Source organism: Mus caroli, unplaced genomic scaffold, assembly GCF_978045245.1.
Source record: "Mus caroli unplaced genomic scaffold, Mus_caroli_1 scaffold_1, whole genome shotgun sequence".
In the NCBI taxonomy this organism is placed as follows: Eukaryota; Metazoa; Chordata; class Mammalia; order Rodentia; family Muridae; genus Mus; species Mus caroli.
Window position 1 is genome coordinate 120429398 of NW_028227256.1, and position 18038 is coordinate 120447435.

At 36.3% G+C, this 18038-nt stretch overlaps 1 protein-coding gene across 3 annotated transcripts in view; it reads right to left on the reverse strand.

The window, feature by feature from the left end:
• Positions 1-18038, reverse strand: part of Dpp10 (dipeptidyl peptidase like 10) — a 1511806-nt gene that overhangs the window by 501362 nt on the left and 992406 nt on the right. The window lies entirely within an intron of this gene.

Here is an 18038-nt window from a genome sequence, read left to right on the forward strand (position 1 = left end):
AATCAATAAGTAAAAACATTAAAATTATGAATTATTCCTATTTTACGAAAAAGGACAAAAATAAGGGTGCTGTAAGTCTAATATAAGAGCAAGATTATCAGCTTGGCGCATGAAACTCAAGAAGAATGAAGACCAAAGTGTGGACACTGTGCCCCTTCTTAGAATAGGGAACAAAACACCCAGGGAAGGAGTTACAGAGACAAAGTTCAGAGCTGTGATGAAAGGATGGACCATTTAGAGACTGCCGTATCCAGGGATCCATCCCATAATCAGCTTCTAAACGCTGACACCATTGCATACACTAGCAAGATTTTGATGAAAGGACCCAAATATAGCTGTCTCTTGTGAGACGATGCCGGGGCCTAGCAAACACAGGAGTGGATGTTCACAGTCAGCTATTGGATGTATCACAGGGCTCCCAATGGAGAAGCTAGAGAAAGTACCCAAGGAGCTAAAGGGATCTGCAACCCTATTGTTGGAACAACATGATGTACTAACCAGAACCCCGGAGCTCTTGTCTCTAGCTGCATATGTATCGAAAGATGACCTAGTCGGCCATCAATGGAAAGAGAGGCCCATTGGACTTGCAAACTTTATATGCCCCAATATAGGGGAATGCCAGGGCCAAAAGAATGGGAATGGGTGGGTAGGGAAGTGGGGGGCGCTATGGGGGACTTTTGGGATAGCATTGGAAATGTAATTGAGGAAAATATGTAATAAAAATATTAAAAATTAAAAAAAAAAGATTATCAGCTTGGGAACACTTCTCTGTATTTTAAAAATTCATTTAATAAAGGAATTAAACTTATTTCATAACAAGGAACACCTCACTCTCAAAAAGAAAAAGACAAGTGGGCATTACCATACTTGCTTATAGGATGGAAGACAATGGATTTAAGGTCTTCATGTTGTTCACACATCTCAGAGCTTCTCCTAGTCATAATCATCTCTAATGAGGGAGCATCACCTGACAAGCAACACTCATGCCTGCTTGTCTCCTTTCCTGGAATCTCTGGAGGAAGGCACAGTCACCCATGTTAATCAGGTGAGTAAAGGCTTGTTATAGTTGGTTCTGTCTTGATTTTTCTATTTTTGTTTATTCTATGAGAAATAGATAAAAAAAAAAAAAAAACTCCAGGACACATGTTGCTAGCTTAAAACAATCTTCCCTTTTTATGGATAAGGTAATGAAAAATTATATTCTAGTTTCCCATTATACATCATTGGAGACAACATTGTGGAACTATCTTCAATTGTCTGCAGTCTCACTGAAACTTCATTCATCAAAGATGACTTTGTGTGTGTGCGTGTGCGCATGCATGTGCATATGTGTGTGTGAGTATCCATGCACAGGCACCCCATGTGTTGTTTGTACAGGATGTGTATGTATGTTTGTGTATAAACCAAAGATCAATCTTAGGTGTCATTCCTCAAGTGCTATCATGTTAACCACCTTGATTTTCATTGGCCTAGACCTCGCCAAACAGGCTACATTGTTTGGCCAGTGAACTTTGGGGTCCTTTTCTGTCTTCCTCTCCAGTGACAATGGTCTCCTATTATGTCCAGCATTTTCATGTCCTTAAAATCAGATTCAGAACCTTGTGTTTCCAAGGCAAGCACTTTATTGAGTTATCATATCACAAAGGAAGACACTTAAAATAAAGGTAAGATGGTTAGCTCAAGGATCTTTGTCCTAGAGACATTGTCTCTTCTCTAGATTCATCTGTCACATAAAAGTGAGGTATGACTCTAAAGTTGCCTCCAACTTCCCTGGTGTTTCTCACCCTTGAAGAGTATTTTCAAGCATAAAATATATGGTGTTTCACAGAGATTCACAGCTATTCTATACATGACATTTTAATAAGATTGTATGTTTTTCATCTGGTTATTGGCTCATGGCAAGTAATTTTTGAGATATAATCATCAAGTTTTCAACCCAAAAGTACAGTCATAGATTTGTTAAAACATACTTTTCATAAGGGGTTTTAAACATTTGACCCCCGCCACCTTCTGGCCCACTGTCCAAAGGTAGGAGAGAAAAGATGGTAAATAGGACAAGGGGATGTGAACCTGGTTTGCAGTAGTTGTTTGGGTAATTCAATCTCCACTTATTAGGATAGCATCAGTCTAGGTCAGTAATGTTAGGATACCAAATCCAATCAGCATCAGTGGTAGCACAATCCAGCAGAAACAGCCAGGCCTCCAGCAAATCAGCATGAGCCAATGAGAGTGACCAGTACCAGCTGGGACACCAGTAGAAGTTTTCTGCCTTGCCTCTGTCAGTAAAGTGAAGGTCAGCAAAGTTTGAAAACCAATTAAGTGTGTGTGGCAAGGTTAGCTATGCAAGTTCACCATCACTGTCCATTGAATCTTATTTGTACTCTCTCCAAACATCATGTCTCCTCCTATGGGTCTTCCCTTAGCAAGAGAGCACATGAGTCTACATCATATGAACCAACCAGAAATGTCCACTTCAGAGAAGTCTGAACTTCCCCACAGGTAGGAAAGTATTATGTCTGCACGTGTACATTCAAAAGCCACCACTGTTCCCTCAGGTTGGAAAGCCTCTGAATACTCTTTTCGTGTGGTGACTCCTCTTCACCCCCACCATCCCTCACCTCTGCTATTTTGTGAGGATTACTTAGCACAGGCTCTCTTCCCACTGCTGTGCCTGCTACCTTAAACAACAATACGTACCTGGCAAATGTCTTATCAGAATTGTTTCCTAAAGCTTGATCTTGCCTTTGTGTGTGTGTGTGTGTGGAGGGGTAAATGCATCTATGAGTGAAGTTGCCTGTGGAGGCCATAAAAAGAAGGACTCACTTCATCAGATTCACTTGATCTGGAGTTAGAGGCAGTTGAGTGAGGCTCACCAACATGGATGGTGAGAAATGCACCGTGACTCTTGGAAAGAGCAGTACACACTACTGAGCCATCTCTCCAGACCATCTTTGAATTAAGTTATACCCCTTCTTTACCTTCCTTCAAATATGACAAATCTTTGAATTAAGTTATACCCCTTCTTTACTTTCCTTCAAATATGACAATTCTGACACCAAGTACAACCCAGAATAAAACTTCAATAATATATATTTTGTGATAATGGAGAGGAAAACAGCAAATATTCTTATACATTTTAAAGAGGAAAACTACCTCTTTTGATATAAATGCATACTCTGCTTATAATACTCCAAGATAAAACGTCTGGTTCGGTATGAAAGTATAGACCTGTTTATAGAAGTATTCTGACTTTGGAAGGCCTCTGTCAGTACCCCTCACCGATGGGCGCTATCAGTTTCTTTGATCCCTTTCTCTTTCTAACTAGGATGCAAATATTTCATGCTGAAGGGACTGCTTGCTAATCTTTTCCTGGTAGGTAGACTGAAATGTGAATTTCTAAAATTTTAGGGAAGACTGCTATTGCTATGCAATCTATTCTTAGTAAATCATTTCTGGGATGCTCAAATTCAAACAACTAAGGGTTATTATTTGGAGAAGCTATTTTTAAGTAGCTGATTAAATTAATGAAAATAGTTGGTGTGGCATATAAATATTACATTTAGGGTGAAATATTACCACATAAAAGTAGCTCTTTAATAGATTCCATAAGACTGTCAAATTTTAAATCTATGTGTCTGCGTGTCTGTGTATTTGTGTGTCTATGTATCTGTGTGAGTCTGTGTGTGTGCATAGATTAGGATATGATCATGTGTGTAAAGGAGTCTACAGATGCTAAAAGTTGTTGTCAAATCCCTTGGTCCTGGAGTTAGAGGTGATTGTGAGCTGGCCAGCTGAGATACAGGGACGTTGGTACTCTGCAAAGGTAGTAAGTGCTCTTAATCACTAATTCATCTCTCTCACCCCATCAAATATTCTCTAATAAATAGTTTAAAGGAGCGTGGAAAATAGCTAAGTTGGTCATGTGTTTGTCTTAGTCACATCAGGACCTGAGTTCGACACCTAAAACGCATGAGGAAGTAAAAACAGGCATGTCTATTACTTGTAATTCTAGCGCTGGGAAATGGAGACAAGTGGATATCTGGACCTACAGTCCAGCCAGTCTAGCCTGTTCTGTAAGCTCCAGGCCAGTTACGTAATTATCCCAACAAAATACTATGGGTAGAAACTGCATGTTCATTCTTATATGAGGTTGCTTCCTGTAGTGACTGTAATATTTTTTCTTGATTTCCTTGAGGAAACATAACTCAAATTACTGTTTTAATATTGCCCCCAAATCATCCACAGAGTATGAAGAATAAGTTCTGTATGGTGAGGTATTTGAAGTATTTATCATATATAACTTATTGAAAGATAATATAAATTTAAATAAAAAAGGCAAACATAATTTAATACTAAAACTTATGTTGTAAACCCATGTATGCTACAACAAGCCTTCATATCTATAGCATTACTCCCTGTTTTCAAGCCCTGTGGATTTCCCAAAGGATGAAGATGTTGCCAATTAACAAAAAGTAAATGTTCATGGCACATTCCAGATAGCATACCTGTGGACTCAAAGCTTTGCTTATACTTACATCTCATTCTCTCTCTCTCTCTCTCTCTCTCTCTCTCTCTCTCTCTCTCTCTCTCTCTCTCTCTCTCTCTTCCACCTCTCCCTCTCTCTCATTGTTGAAGGACTCAGATCAAGAAGAGGTAGAAACTAATGGTGTATAGAATTAAGTGAACATTTCAATAATGATCATTGACTCTCATCACCTATAGGTGCTAAATACAAGGTATGTTGAAATCATTAATCATTTCTAATTATATCGCATTGCTTAGAATGAATGAATTACCTTTATTTTCAAAATTGCATATTGGGTGGAGGCAGAACTATTATATAAACATTGTAATTTCTAAATTGTTTTCAAATCAAAATCATTAGATTCTAATGCAAAAGTTAAACGACAAATATGTTTTTGTCCACTTGAATTTTTATAACATATCAGTTTCTACCTTCAAAAATATTAATGTCAGTTATAGTATTTACAATTAAAAGGCTTTGGTATAACTTAAAAATGAATATTCATAAAAATGAACTGGCTTTTATTAGTGTCTTTTTATAGATAATCATCATTTTGAGAAACAAAAGCTGAATTGATATCACACTTTTAATTTCCATTTTAGTTTCAGAGTCATGTTCATCCTGGAGAAGCACTAAAATAATAATATTTGGGGCTGGTGAGATTGTTCTATTGGTAAAAATGCTTGCCCCCAAGTCTGATGATCTGTTTACTAATTGAAATATAGTATTTGAACCTGAAATAAAAGGAAAAAGACAGTCTATAGTGAAATTATTCAGAGAATCAATATATCAGTAGCAGTGTGAAAGATATTTGGGGTTGAAGTTAGGACCAATATCATAGGAGAAAAACTAAGCAAGCAATGCAAGGGGAAATCTTAGAAGCTTTCAGAGAATGCCAGCTGGTGAGAAGAGGTGCATTAGATGGAACACATTATAATGGATAGAAAAGGGTAAGAGGAAAAGATTCTTTGGAAGCTTTGTAGGTATTTTGGGGAAAATTAATGGAAAAATTTCATTTTTAGAAGTGAGGCCAAAAAAAAAAAAAGACCATCAAAAAACAAAAACCTATTATCTTTTCAACCTTGTAGGTGAAAAGACAACCATACAGAGAGAATAAGTACTCAACCTTAAACTGTTACTGGCTTCTGAAACCCTGAGGCTTCCCCTCAAACAGGTTAGCTTGTTACCCATACCTGAAAGATGCACTGCTTTAAAAAGTGACAATGCAGATTTTGCTGAAAGGACCCTGATAATAGCTGTCTCTTGTGAGGCAATGCCAGGGCCTATCAAACACAGAAGTGGATGCTCACAGTCAGCTATTGGATGGATCACAGGGCCCCCAATGGAGGAGCTAGAGAAAGTACCCAAGGAGCTGAAGGGGTCTGCAACCCTATAGGTAGAACAATAATATGAACTAACCAGTACCCCCGGAGCTAGTGTCTCTAGCTCCATATGAATCAGAAGATGGCCTAGTCGGCCATCTTTGGAAAGAGAGGCCCATCGGTCTTACAAACTTTATATGCCTCAGTACAGGGGAACGCCAGGGCCAAGAAGTGGGAGTGGGGGGAGGAGGGGAGTAGGAGGGAGGGTATGGGGGGACTTTTGGGATAGCATTGGAAATGTAAATGAAGAAAATACCTAATTAAAAAAAGTGACAATGCTGAGATGCCCGAGATGCAGTCCCACTCAGTCCCCAAGATGAGGTCCCACCTAGTTTCCGAAAGAGTAGACCATGCACCATGCACTGGCTTCCACAAAGTCTCAATCAAGTCTCTAAATAGCCTCATAACTTCAACCCTTAATCATAACAGGATCAGATCTTGGGGTGACTTAAAAGCCAAGGAGTACAGCGCAAATCAAAATTATTTTATCACAACATGGAGACTCAGAAGACAAAGGATTAGCGGTACTATGAAGGGCAGAAATCAAGGAATCCTGTCCCAAAGAAGGACAGGCACATGTGTAAATAATGAATTGGTACACTTAGTTGTGCAAATGGACTCTCAGAAGAGAACAAATATGTACAAAAGACCTGCTTTGAAATGCTATTTGTAAGGACACAGCAGTGGTGACATGTTAATGGCTTGGGTACACAGCTCTTGTAATGAGTGTTCCAGCTCATTAAACTGACATGTGTATTGACAACACTATGCCTATGGCTAGGTGTTACAGATTAGAGGTAGGAAAGGAGATCAGTTTTAAATGATTTATTAACATCGCCTGTGTCTAGTTAAAGCAATGAGAGCCGAGAGCTGTCTCCAATCAAAGGTGTGTTTGTTAGGTATTTTGTTTCTTGCTTCCCCCTGGTTCATGGATAAGTAGAAGCAGTCTATAAACTCCTTGTTCTTTCCTGAATGAAAGCACCAAAAAGCTGATAGGTTAAAGCAATCCTCTTTGTAGATATGGAGATGAAATGGCACACTCTTAGGATTCAAGATGGATGTGGAGCTCACTTCTTATATGTAGAAGATATATATGAAAGCATATGTCTCAATAAGTAAAGCCACTTCACACATGACTGAAGACCTGAATTTGGAAGTTAAGAGCATGAACTTCTCTGCAGAGAACCCATGTTTGGTTTCATATCCTTAAAATTTAATCCATTTCCTCAATTGACCTGTGATAATTATATAAGAAATGGACTTCACTATGAGATATTCATATATTCAGCTAATATACTGTCATTATGTTCACCATCATTACCCTTGCAGGTCCTGAATTTCCAAGGTGGTTTCCTTCCTCTTCTCAAATAGCCCTCCACCTATTCTCATATGTCTTTAAAAACATGTGGATGCTGCAGTTCTGCAACTACTCCTCATGAAGGACTATTTAAAAAGAATTTACACATTAGCTGTAAATGGCAAAGCACCCTTTTGTCTAGCACATCAGCAAGAACATTGCTAATTCTTCCTGCTCTTCCAGTTAAATGTTTGTATCTTCCAGCTTATGAATTGAATTCATATTGGTGTCCTTGCATGAAACATGTTTCATGAAATATTAGAAATCATTCATAATAATTCATAAATTCATACATGTGAGTGCATTAATATTAAGTTTCCACCTTAACACATAATAGAAAAGTTCATAGCAAAAGTCTGGCAAATTCTTTTACAAAAAATTTTACAAGATAATAGCATAACTAAAATATTCCACGTTGGACTTTCTAAACTCCTTAAAATAGTCAGCTCTTTGGAAACAGTGCTAACATTTAAGTCAAAAAAGGTAGATAGATAGATAGATAGATAGATAGATAGATAGAGATAGAGATGTATATATGTTTTTAGAGGTGTTATGGCATGAGAACTTATTTTGAAAAATAGTCTTGGGAGCTGAAGAACTGGCATTGTGGTTAAGTCCATATGCAGCTCTTACAGACTAGAATAATGCTTCCAAATACCCACCACATAGGATGATATAAAACAATTTGTAACTCTTGCTCAAAGAAATCTAATAACAGTAGCCTAGGGCATAAACACACACAGATACACACACACACACACACACACACACACACACACACACGGGGGGGGGCGGAGTCAGAGACACAGACAGAGATTCAAATAATAAACATTAAAATAACAATAGTGTTGGAATTTGAGTCTAACCTTTGAGAGAGTAGAAAAAATGGGAGGGAATTCTGTGAATGAGCACAAAGAACTCTAAAGCAATACTAATGGTGATGATTGCCACCTCACCATCCTATCAATAGACCACGAAGTTTAGAATGTACAGATCTACAGACTGTAGCTTGACTTATAGTCTATTGGATTATTTCACGAAGATTTGAATAATTCTAAAGTCAAGAAAACTTCAAAGATATTACATGTCATGCCAGTAAATACTGCACACACAATGACTAAAATTGAGCTCCAGGAAGGGAGTGAGTGTGCTCCAGGTAAACATTTAAGTACTGAGCACAATTACCCTGAATTCTGGTGAAGTACTTAGCTACCATTCTACAACAGTTTTAAAGGCTTGCTCTGTATCCACAATATTTTAAAATTGTGTAAGTTGATCAAATCTCCCCCTTTTTCTATATTATCCTACATGTACTTAATGCTACATCTCAAGGTAATTTTCTCTTCTTGACATTTACCTTTCCCTTAATACTCTGGTCCTTGAGCTTCTATTTGATCACAGGCACTATGCTCATTAAGAGAGAATACATGAACTTAAATTCTCATTCTGTTATCTTCCAGTACTGTGGCCTTGACCAAGTTCCTCATTTGCTTTAAACTGCACTTCTTTGTTTATAAAATGAGCATGTCTGTGCTCAAACTCAGAGAATTTTACACATTATCTATGACAAATTAAAAATGCAGTACAAGGTGGCTGAATATCAGGGAGGTCCCCAGAGCATAACTTTAGTTGTCAGGAGCATAATAATGACCCAATGAAGACAGATAATACAGCTTCATTTTCTACATTTTTATAGTAGCATGCAAATGATAACACTCTTTTCTTTTTCACTGTCAACCCACAGGTAACCTAGGTAGAGAGGAGAAAGGATGTGTTAAATCTGTTCTGTGGACACTTCCTTAAACATATACTAGAGAAAACCACTGTGAATATAAAAAATATCCAACATGGCTAAATGCTTGTCTTTAAATGACCTACTTTGTGGGTCAGCCACCAAATAGTAAAAATATTGTCTCTAGTTATTTTTTCACCTGACAGACACCTAAGAATGCATTTGTTAACCCAATAAAAACTTGGGGTCTATAATATTTGGTTGCACATCATACAGAGGTCTTGATAGACCATTAAAATTGATGAAAAGACCTAATCAAGTAGAGTCAGTTCTGAAGAGATAAGTATATACATACACAGAAAAAGGGATCCTGAAGCAAGGTAAATTGAATTAGAGAGTAATATGAAAGTTTCCCTATATGTGCTGAATTTTAAAATTATGACTGACTTCAAAGACTTTCTTTTAAAAAATACATAAATGATTAATTAATTTTCTCAAACAAATTGAAATATTCTAATAATTCTAGCAATTCCAGAAATCTCACCTTTTTATTATCTAACTTCCCCACATGTTTTCCATGAGCTGGTAGAATTTTAAATCTTACATAGTATCTAATGGCAGCATATATCATTGTTATTTAATAGACTCATGTCCCACATGCTTCCTCCACTGGTCAAAGAAGACCTTGCTACAACCCATAGGCCATTATTGCCTTTGCAACTTGTAGAGGTAAAAATTTCCTTTCTGGGTCTTCACTTACTCATGTAAAAGGTAAAAATAATGACATTGTTTTCCAAACAGGGTTTTTCAAAAAGAAAATATCCTGGAAAAATAACATTTATGGAAATGCTCTGTAAACACAGAATTGCATTTAAATTTTGATATACTATAAGGTAAATATTTGTCATCAGAACCTCCCACCTTAATTTGGCAAAATATAGCTAGCAGTCATCAGAAAAACTTTAGCCTTGTTTGCTTCAAAATTTTAATCTAATCAAAGTATCCTGCAGGAGATCAGTGTATAATAATCACAGCAAATTGTAAAATTTATTCATTGTTTTTATTTCTCAAACATAGCCTGTTTCTCATAGGCAGCCTTACACACTGTGCTAATTCCCATGGAAGTCTTCATACATCATTGTTCTGTCCCCAAAATGCTCTCTTTCATGATCTGAGCATATCTGCCTTCTATACTTATTCTAAACCTCATCACTTCTCCAAAGACTATGCCAATTATCCACTACTTCTTCAATGTATCCTTCTAGTTCTAAGATATGTTTACAAAAATATCATTACCTTTATCACTTAACATCTGTCTCCTTGCTTTGAAACAAGAGGGCTCATGAAGTTTCTTTTCTATTTTTCATTATGAGTGTCTGTATGTAGATAGGTACACATGAATACATGTTCCTATGGAGACTAGAAAAGAGCATTGTGTCTCCAGGAACTGGATTTACAAGTGGTTATGAGTCACTCAATGTGAATGCTGGGAACTGAACTAAGTTTCTCTTCAAGAGAAAATACCAAGTGCCCTTAACTGCTGAGCCATCTCTTCAGTGCCTGTGTTCATGTAGTTTCTATAGACTCTAAGAATCCTCATTGTAATCTGATTCTATTGATCACATCAGTGATATATGGATACATTCATGATCATTACCAGGTACTTTAAGATGTTAGCAAATGGAAACGATTCAGAAAGAGTAAGAAGAAATGTGTCTAGTGTCCCACATTATAGTGGAGAGAGAGTACGGTGAGTGCAATGAAGGCTGTTTTAAATTTAGGGGGAAACAAAGCTCACCAAACCTCATTGAAGCTTGGGTTCAGAGGTCCTGCAATTCTCTATGTATTTCAGCTTTGCATCCTGCTCACCTTTCTGAGTAGTATCTTCATTTTATAAAGCCCGAGACAATATGAAAAGATAGGGTGCATGACTTGGAAAGAATCTTTACCAGCGTTTCATTGAGTGAAGATGAATGTTTATACACTTGGATATAAAATATGTCTTGGCTATGCACCATAGATTAGTGCTGAATAAATAAAAAAAGAACAGGCAGATAAGTACTTAGATGGATATATAAGTGGATATACAGAAATGAAGATACTGGGATCAACACACCCACAGTTATGTGATTTTGATGGGAAAGCCAGTGATTGTGCCAACAAAGTGAAGACTAAGCATGCTTTTGTGCTTGTACAGGACCCCACACGCCTTCATGGACACGGTTTACTTCAGGCAAGCTTTTCTATGTCAACAGATTCTAAATCGTGCATGAGTTACAAATCAATAAATTCTGTATATAAACATCCCCATGCCACCCTGTTTAAGCAACCTCAGTTTTATTTCTTTAAATATCAAAATACAATGTTCTATTTCAACAAACACAAGGAATAGAACATGTAGTTCTCTTGAAGCTAAGTTTATATTTCTAGTTCCCTTTAAATTCTTCAATCACTTCACCTCTAAATCACAGATGTATTTTTCTCCTGGATGCTACATTTTTTTCCTCTGAAATGTGAACACTTCAGTTTATGAGTAAATTCTTTCTTAGTCTCTCTGGGCATTTAGTATAAATATTGTTATTTTAAGATAGACTGGATTCTTTAAAATATCCACTTTAAGAAAATTATTTAGATTTGAATTTCAAACAAAGTTTGACTATCTGCCTCTAATATGGATGTTTGCTCGGGTGTGAGATTTTTAGGAGATGGATATATTGGTAGTTTCAAGCAGTTTAAGCTAGAAATTAACAGACAATAAAGCAATAAAGTACTTCTGGTGTTTTCAGAGATGAAAATGTGCTAAGCAGTATACTGATGCTCATTTCATCAAGAACTTGTCCACCTTGATTAAAAAAGTATTTGGCATACATACTCTAAGAAGGAAAATAAGTCATGAAAAAAATGCTTTGTATTCCTAACCATATTTTCAACTTTCTAAGCAGTGCTTTAGCAATCAAGGATGTCATTATTTCCATAATTCTCTACATATATCAAAGAAGTCAGAGCATAATGAGTCAGAGGACAGTAGAGGTTTCTCGATCTCACTGGAGTTGGAGTGACAAGCTGTGGCTTGCTGCCTTACGTGTGGGCACTAAAAGAACAAGAGGCACTCTTAACTACTGAGCCATCTCTTCTGCCTTGAAATGTTATGTCTAATACACTCTTTTGTGCCTCTGCCAGGATCCAATGCCCTCAAACTACCAGCTCACCTCTGTGTCTCTTTTAAAATTTTTATTACATTTAAATGCGTATATGTGCCTGCATGGCATGGCACATGTGTGGAGGTCAGGTACAACCTGTAGGAGTGAGATCTCTCGCTGCACCATGTGAGTCCAGAGGAGAGAAATCAGTTCATCAGCCTTAGTGGCAAGCACCTTTCCTTACTAAGCCATCTTGTCAGTCCTTGCCTCCTGTTTTTGTACTCATCCATAATTGGTTTGAAAGAATAAACAAATCTCATCAATAGGAACAAAACTATTCTTTCACTTAGTGAATCTACTTACATTAGCATGTGAATTCTAGGAATTTCCTGATTGTTTAAAAGTAAGGGTATAATTATTGGAAATGTGAAAAGTATGGATAAAAGAGTCTAAAAGAGTACCCACTCATAATCATGTAATCAGATTGGATTGGATTTGATATTTACCACATTCTTTTCTGGTATTTGCATTAATAGATATGGACATGTATGGAATAAAGTCGTGAAGAATGTACAAATAATTGAATATAGTGGATTCTTTCTACTTAATATTTTACAATAAATATCTTTTAGGGTAAATAATTTTTCAAATGCACATGTGTGGACATGTGTGCACAAATGAATATTTTGGCCTATCTAACATTCAGTTCAATACTTGCAAAATCACATGGTCCTATGTTTAAGTTTCTATATGGTTCTATGGACTATTTTTTGTTTTTACAAATTACACTGCATAAAAATACATGCTATCTCTAAGACATGAAGATATATATTCACCTCTATGCTATGTAAATGTCAGCATATTTGATGGTTATAACAATTACAGTTTGCTGGAATTGGAGGTGGAAATGGGTGTGGTTATAATACATTGTACAGATGTGTTCAATTCTTAAATAGACAAAATATTATATAATGTTTGAATTTAGTGCTTAAGAAGATAAAAGAAGAAATTAAAGACAAAATAATTTAACTGAGCACTAGGTGAGGTTAAAAAGAGGACAGTGATATGCAACGGCTTCTATAACTCTACCATGTTATGATGACAGCTGAAAGGCCAGGCCTCGTAAAGTCATTCAACACATGAACAACAGTAGCATGAATTTATGTTCTTGCTTTCCCTAGTGCTGGGATCTGTAATCATAGTAAATAATGTTGGTATTAGTTAGATTAATGCCCTTCATTTTTCATAAAAGTGATAACCATGTCTTTTCCATGCCTGTTTAAGAGCATGAATATTCTTCCTAAAGAAAATAATCTGTGGAGATTTATAAAGAAATATCAGGTCTCCAGAGCATCTCTAAAGATAAGGCTGCAAGTTCCTCTCATTTTGTGTTCTGTGGGGCTACAGCCCCCCCCCCCGCAATATATAAACATTTTTGTATCGCAGAAATTCTGCATAATGGTTAAACATGCAACACCTGTCTTTGAAGTAGTTGGAAGAGTAAGACAGGAAGTTTACGATGAGTTTAGTGCCAGCATTATCTACAGAGCTGGGGAATGTGTGTGTGTGTGTGTGTGTGTGTGTGTGTGTGTGTGTGTGTGTGTGTGTAGAGGGTTATTCTTGTTGCTTCTCTGTTGTGATAAACATACAACTAAAAGCAACTTAGGGGAGTAAAGGATTTATTTGGCTTATAGTTTCAGGTAAAAGAGAAATCTGGGCAGAAGCTCAAGGCAGGAACCCGACTGCTTTTCCATAAAGCATTTCTTCTGTCCAGGTAACTCAGGCACAACCAATAATGCATAATTAGCTTGCTCACAGGTTCTTAGTTAGCTTTCTTATCCAGTCCAAGACCACCTCTGAAGAATATTGCCACCCACAGTGGGCTGGACCTTCCAACATAAATTAACATTCAACAAAATCCTCCACAGACATAACCACAAGTCATTTTCCTATCGTCAAACCACTCAATTGAGACATCTCTTCTCAGGTAACTCTAAGCTGTGTCAACAATTAAGCTAACTAGGACAGGGATGTTCCTCATAGCTTGCAGAGAGGACAACATCAACACTATTATTTGCTTTCTATAATAAAAACATTAATGGTACATTTCTGTTAGTGGCTGAAGATAAACATTGATCTACCAAGTGAATCTGAGAGCAATGAATCATTCTCGTGCAATGAACAACTTCACAAGATCAAGGCAGTCAACATTTTACCATGAAAGTGGGAGGAACTCACAAAGATGAAGCCCAAACCCAGCTGCGGAGCTATTAATAGCTGATGTCTGCTAAACTGGGGGAGTCAGTTTCTTGAAAGCTTGTGGCCCTTGATAAGTAGACAAGACTCAAATAGATGGTATTATACCTGTGAACATACAGGCAGTGCTTATGGGACTTGGTGGGTTTTAAGCAACAACCACAAAACAGATACAAATTAAGGAGGAGTGAGAGGACACACGGTGAATCATGAAGTCATAAGGGGAAAAGAAGGGTTGAAGTTTATCAAAATGAACTTTACACATGTATGAAAATATCTAAGAATAAACTTATTCTATTACACGATCAGATAAGTCAGGTTTTTTTTTTTAACCCCTGTATCTGAAACAGTTTCTAGAAGCAACCTCAGGGTTCTATGTAAATTCAGTGTTATATGCTGTCACATGCAGCATGTGTAACATCATCTCTCATACTGCTCAACAAAGAAGGCATTCAGTATTGGATCCTTCACTGATGCACAAACGAATCACCAAGTAAATGTGTAGCAGTTAACAATTTTTTAAAATACAGTTTATTAGGTCTCAATGTGGTATAATTAGAAAGATTTAAACAATGAAAATATACATGCCAGGGTCAACTAGGAACCATCCCTCTCTTGACTGATAATGCATTAAGTGTTCATAGGCTGACCTCCAAGAATTAGATGAAGCATTAAAATGAGCTGAGCATGAATTCACTCAGGTGAATTTTATGTTAAGAAGACTGGAAAAGTAAAGAGAAAGCCCATCTTTCACTTTTTGATATACTTGCAGATAAGGAGTTCAAGGTTACCTTTCTTTGGATGTGGTTCCCACTCCAATATTTTGGCTATCTGTGAAATATATAAATAAATAAAGTGTCTAGTGACTGCTAGCAAGGGGAGTGAGCCTGAACAGAGCATAGATCTATGCATTCTAATTTTTCAGTTATGAATGAGTGTGTCATTGAGATGGGCTGCAAACATTAGTGAGCATACAGAGGATAATGCTCAATGGGAACAATCAATATACATTGAATAAATTTATGGAATTTTTGAAGAAAAAACTATTGTTTTAAAAGAATAAGAATAATCTAAAGACACATGTGTGTTCCTCCATTTCATTATCACATTATTAAAACAATGATCCCCAAAATAATTGGAATTTCTTCACAAATTTCATGGCAGGAGAAGAAAAAGGCTGAAGCTTGGTGTCAGCCAAAAGAGGAGCTTGTCTGAAAGGAAAGAGATGTAACATGGTTCTTGCAATCTTGCAGGAGACACAGGAACCCAGACAATGATGAAGCAACATGGGCAAGATCACATCTTGACCAGTACTGTTAGTTGTAAATATAACCCTTGCTGTCTATTTAAGTCTAAGCTTGATGTGAAGACCCTAAAGAAAAACTTGGGAAGGGGCACAGTTCCAGATTTCTTTGTTCCCCTTGCCAATGTTACCATATTGCATAAATCAATTTCTCTCTCTCTCTCTCTCTCTCTCTCTCTCTCTCTCTCTCTCTCTCTCTCTCTCTCTCCCTCCCTCCCTCCCTCTCACCTCTCCCCCCTCCCTCCTTTTTCCATTAGTAGTTTGTTTAATCAGATTATTAAGGTTGTATAACTGAACCTGGCCTATGGGGAAATGCCAGGACCCATGCTCTGATCATAATAACTCCAGTAGCACTACTACTCTGGAAACAATTATTGTCTACAAACTCCAAGTAATAAGGAGATAACTTCAGTGGTATTTACACAGACTACCTACTTTCAGAGCCTAGATTCTGTATATTCCAGTTTCAAGTTTTGCTTTGATAGAAAATCCTTTTATAAACACTATGTCTCCAATGGATTAGAATTTTATAGTTGTAGTAACACTGCAGTGCTGGCCCCATGTACCATCTCCAGGCCAATTTTGCCAGAGGTGATTAATGAAATCACTTTTAAAAAATTAACACAATTTGATCTTCAAACTTTGAAAATTATAAAAGCAAAATTTTTGTCCACAATATGATGCGAATTTTAGCCTAACATGCAGTCAGTTCTCTGCTGAGATGTCAGTTCATTCCTTAGGTGTTAGGACACCATACTGTCAACTGTACAAAGGCGTAGAATGCATCTTTAAACAGTACAAGCTAGCCTGAGAAGGGGATTGAAAAGTGTACTTTTTTTTCCTTCCATTCTAAAGTTTCACTACAGAAATGCCTACATTTTGGTTTAAACCCATATATACTGGAAAAGATGAGTCGAAATTTTGAGTCTAGTAATTTTCAGTGTCACTAATGTTTAAAGCCTTCTGGAATCATCCCTGTTATCAACTAACTTGATAAAATATTTGCTGACAATTATATGGACATTTTATAGAACTGTAACTACATCTTGGGCATATTGACAAAAATATTTTATTAGCCTTTTTTTTAAAAGAAAATACTTATTTGTGATGAAACAGTACAGTTTAAGTAATAGTAAAGAAAAAGCAAAATTGTTTAGATAGCCGATCTCAAATTTATGAAACATTCCAAAGGAAAATATGAAAATGTATTAAGAAAATCTATGCTTTGTAGATATTTCTACCTATACTACAAACATCAGGACACAAAATTGCATTCCAACCAATATTAACTGATATATACAAGAAAATGGTATTATGTGTCAATTAAAGGCATTCATTTAAAATATACATCCATTTTCTTATTTATTTCTAGAAGTTATTTTGAGGTCAAATATACAAGTTTGACTTGAGCCTTATATGTTCTTTTAATAGCTTCCAAAACTTAAGGGTTAATTTCTTATTATTAAGACTTTGTTAGGCTGTGTGGTGGTGAAATATGCCTTTAATCCTAGCACTTGATAGGCAGTGGAGAGTTGATCTCTGAATTTTTAGGCAGTCTGGTCTACAGATTAACTTTCAGAACAGCCAGAGCTACACAGAGAATTCTTGTCTTAAAAAAGACAAGAGGAAAAAGACTTTATTATAAAGAACTGGAAGATAAAAACGTGCCAAAACTAATGAGACCAAAAAAGTCTATACATCTCAATTAACATATTTCTACATAATTAGAATAGTCATACTAAATTACTTTTTCTTTTAATTGGAGAAATGGAGTATAAATATGATTGTCTTTATCTGATCAAAAGACAAAACTTTTGGTCTGTTATACAAACTATCTCCTAGAAACAATAAACAAAGAACACATCTAAAGAATATCAAAAATTAAATATCAAAATTGGATATCAACAATTAGCTACTTTCCCCTTGAGATTATTAGCGTACTTTCAAACAAGTTATACACTCAAAATAAAAAAAAAAAAAAAAGTAACTATTCTCACAGACACATTTTTTATGGTTAGTTTAGCTAATAACTCCTTATTAGCTTCCATTAAGACAAACAGATGCTCAAGTTACAACACACAATGTTTTTGTTTCATCTTTTTTTGTTTTAATTCCAAATATTTATTTAAGGGAAATTGAAGGTGTTTTACTTCTGGCACAAAAGAAAAAAAAAAAAAAAAAAGCAAAGAAAAGCAGATACACCACAGTCAGTTCTACATATAAAAATAGCTATAACAACATTGGCATATTGTTAAGAAATTGATTCTAGGATGATCTATATGAATACATTCACATGTATCATATCACTCTGTGTTACGTTAGTGAAAAAGAACTCAAACTAAC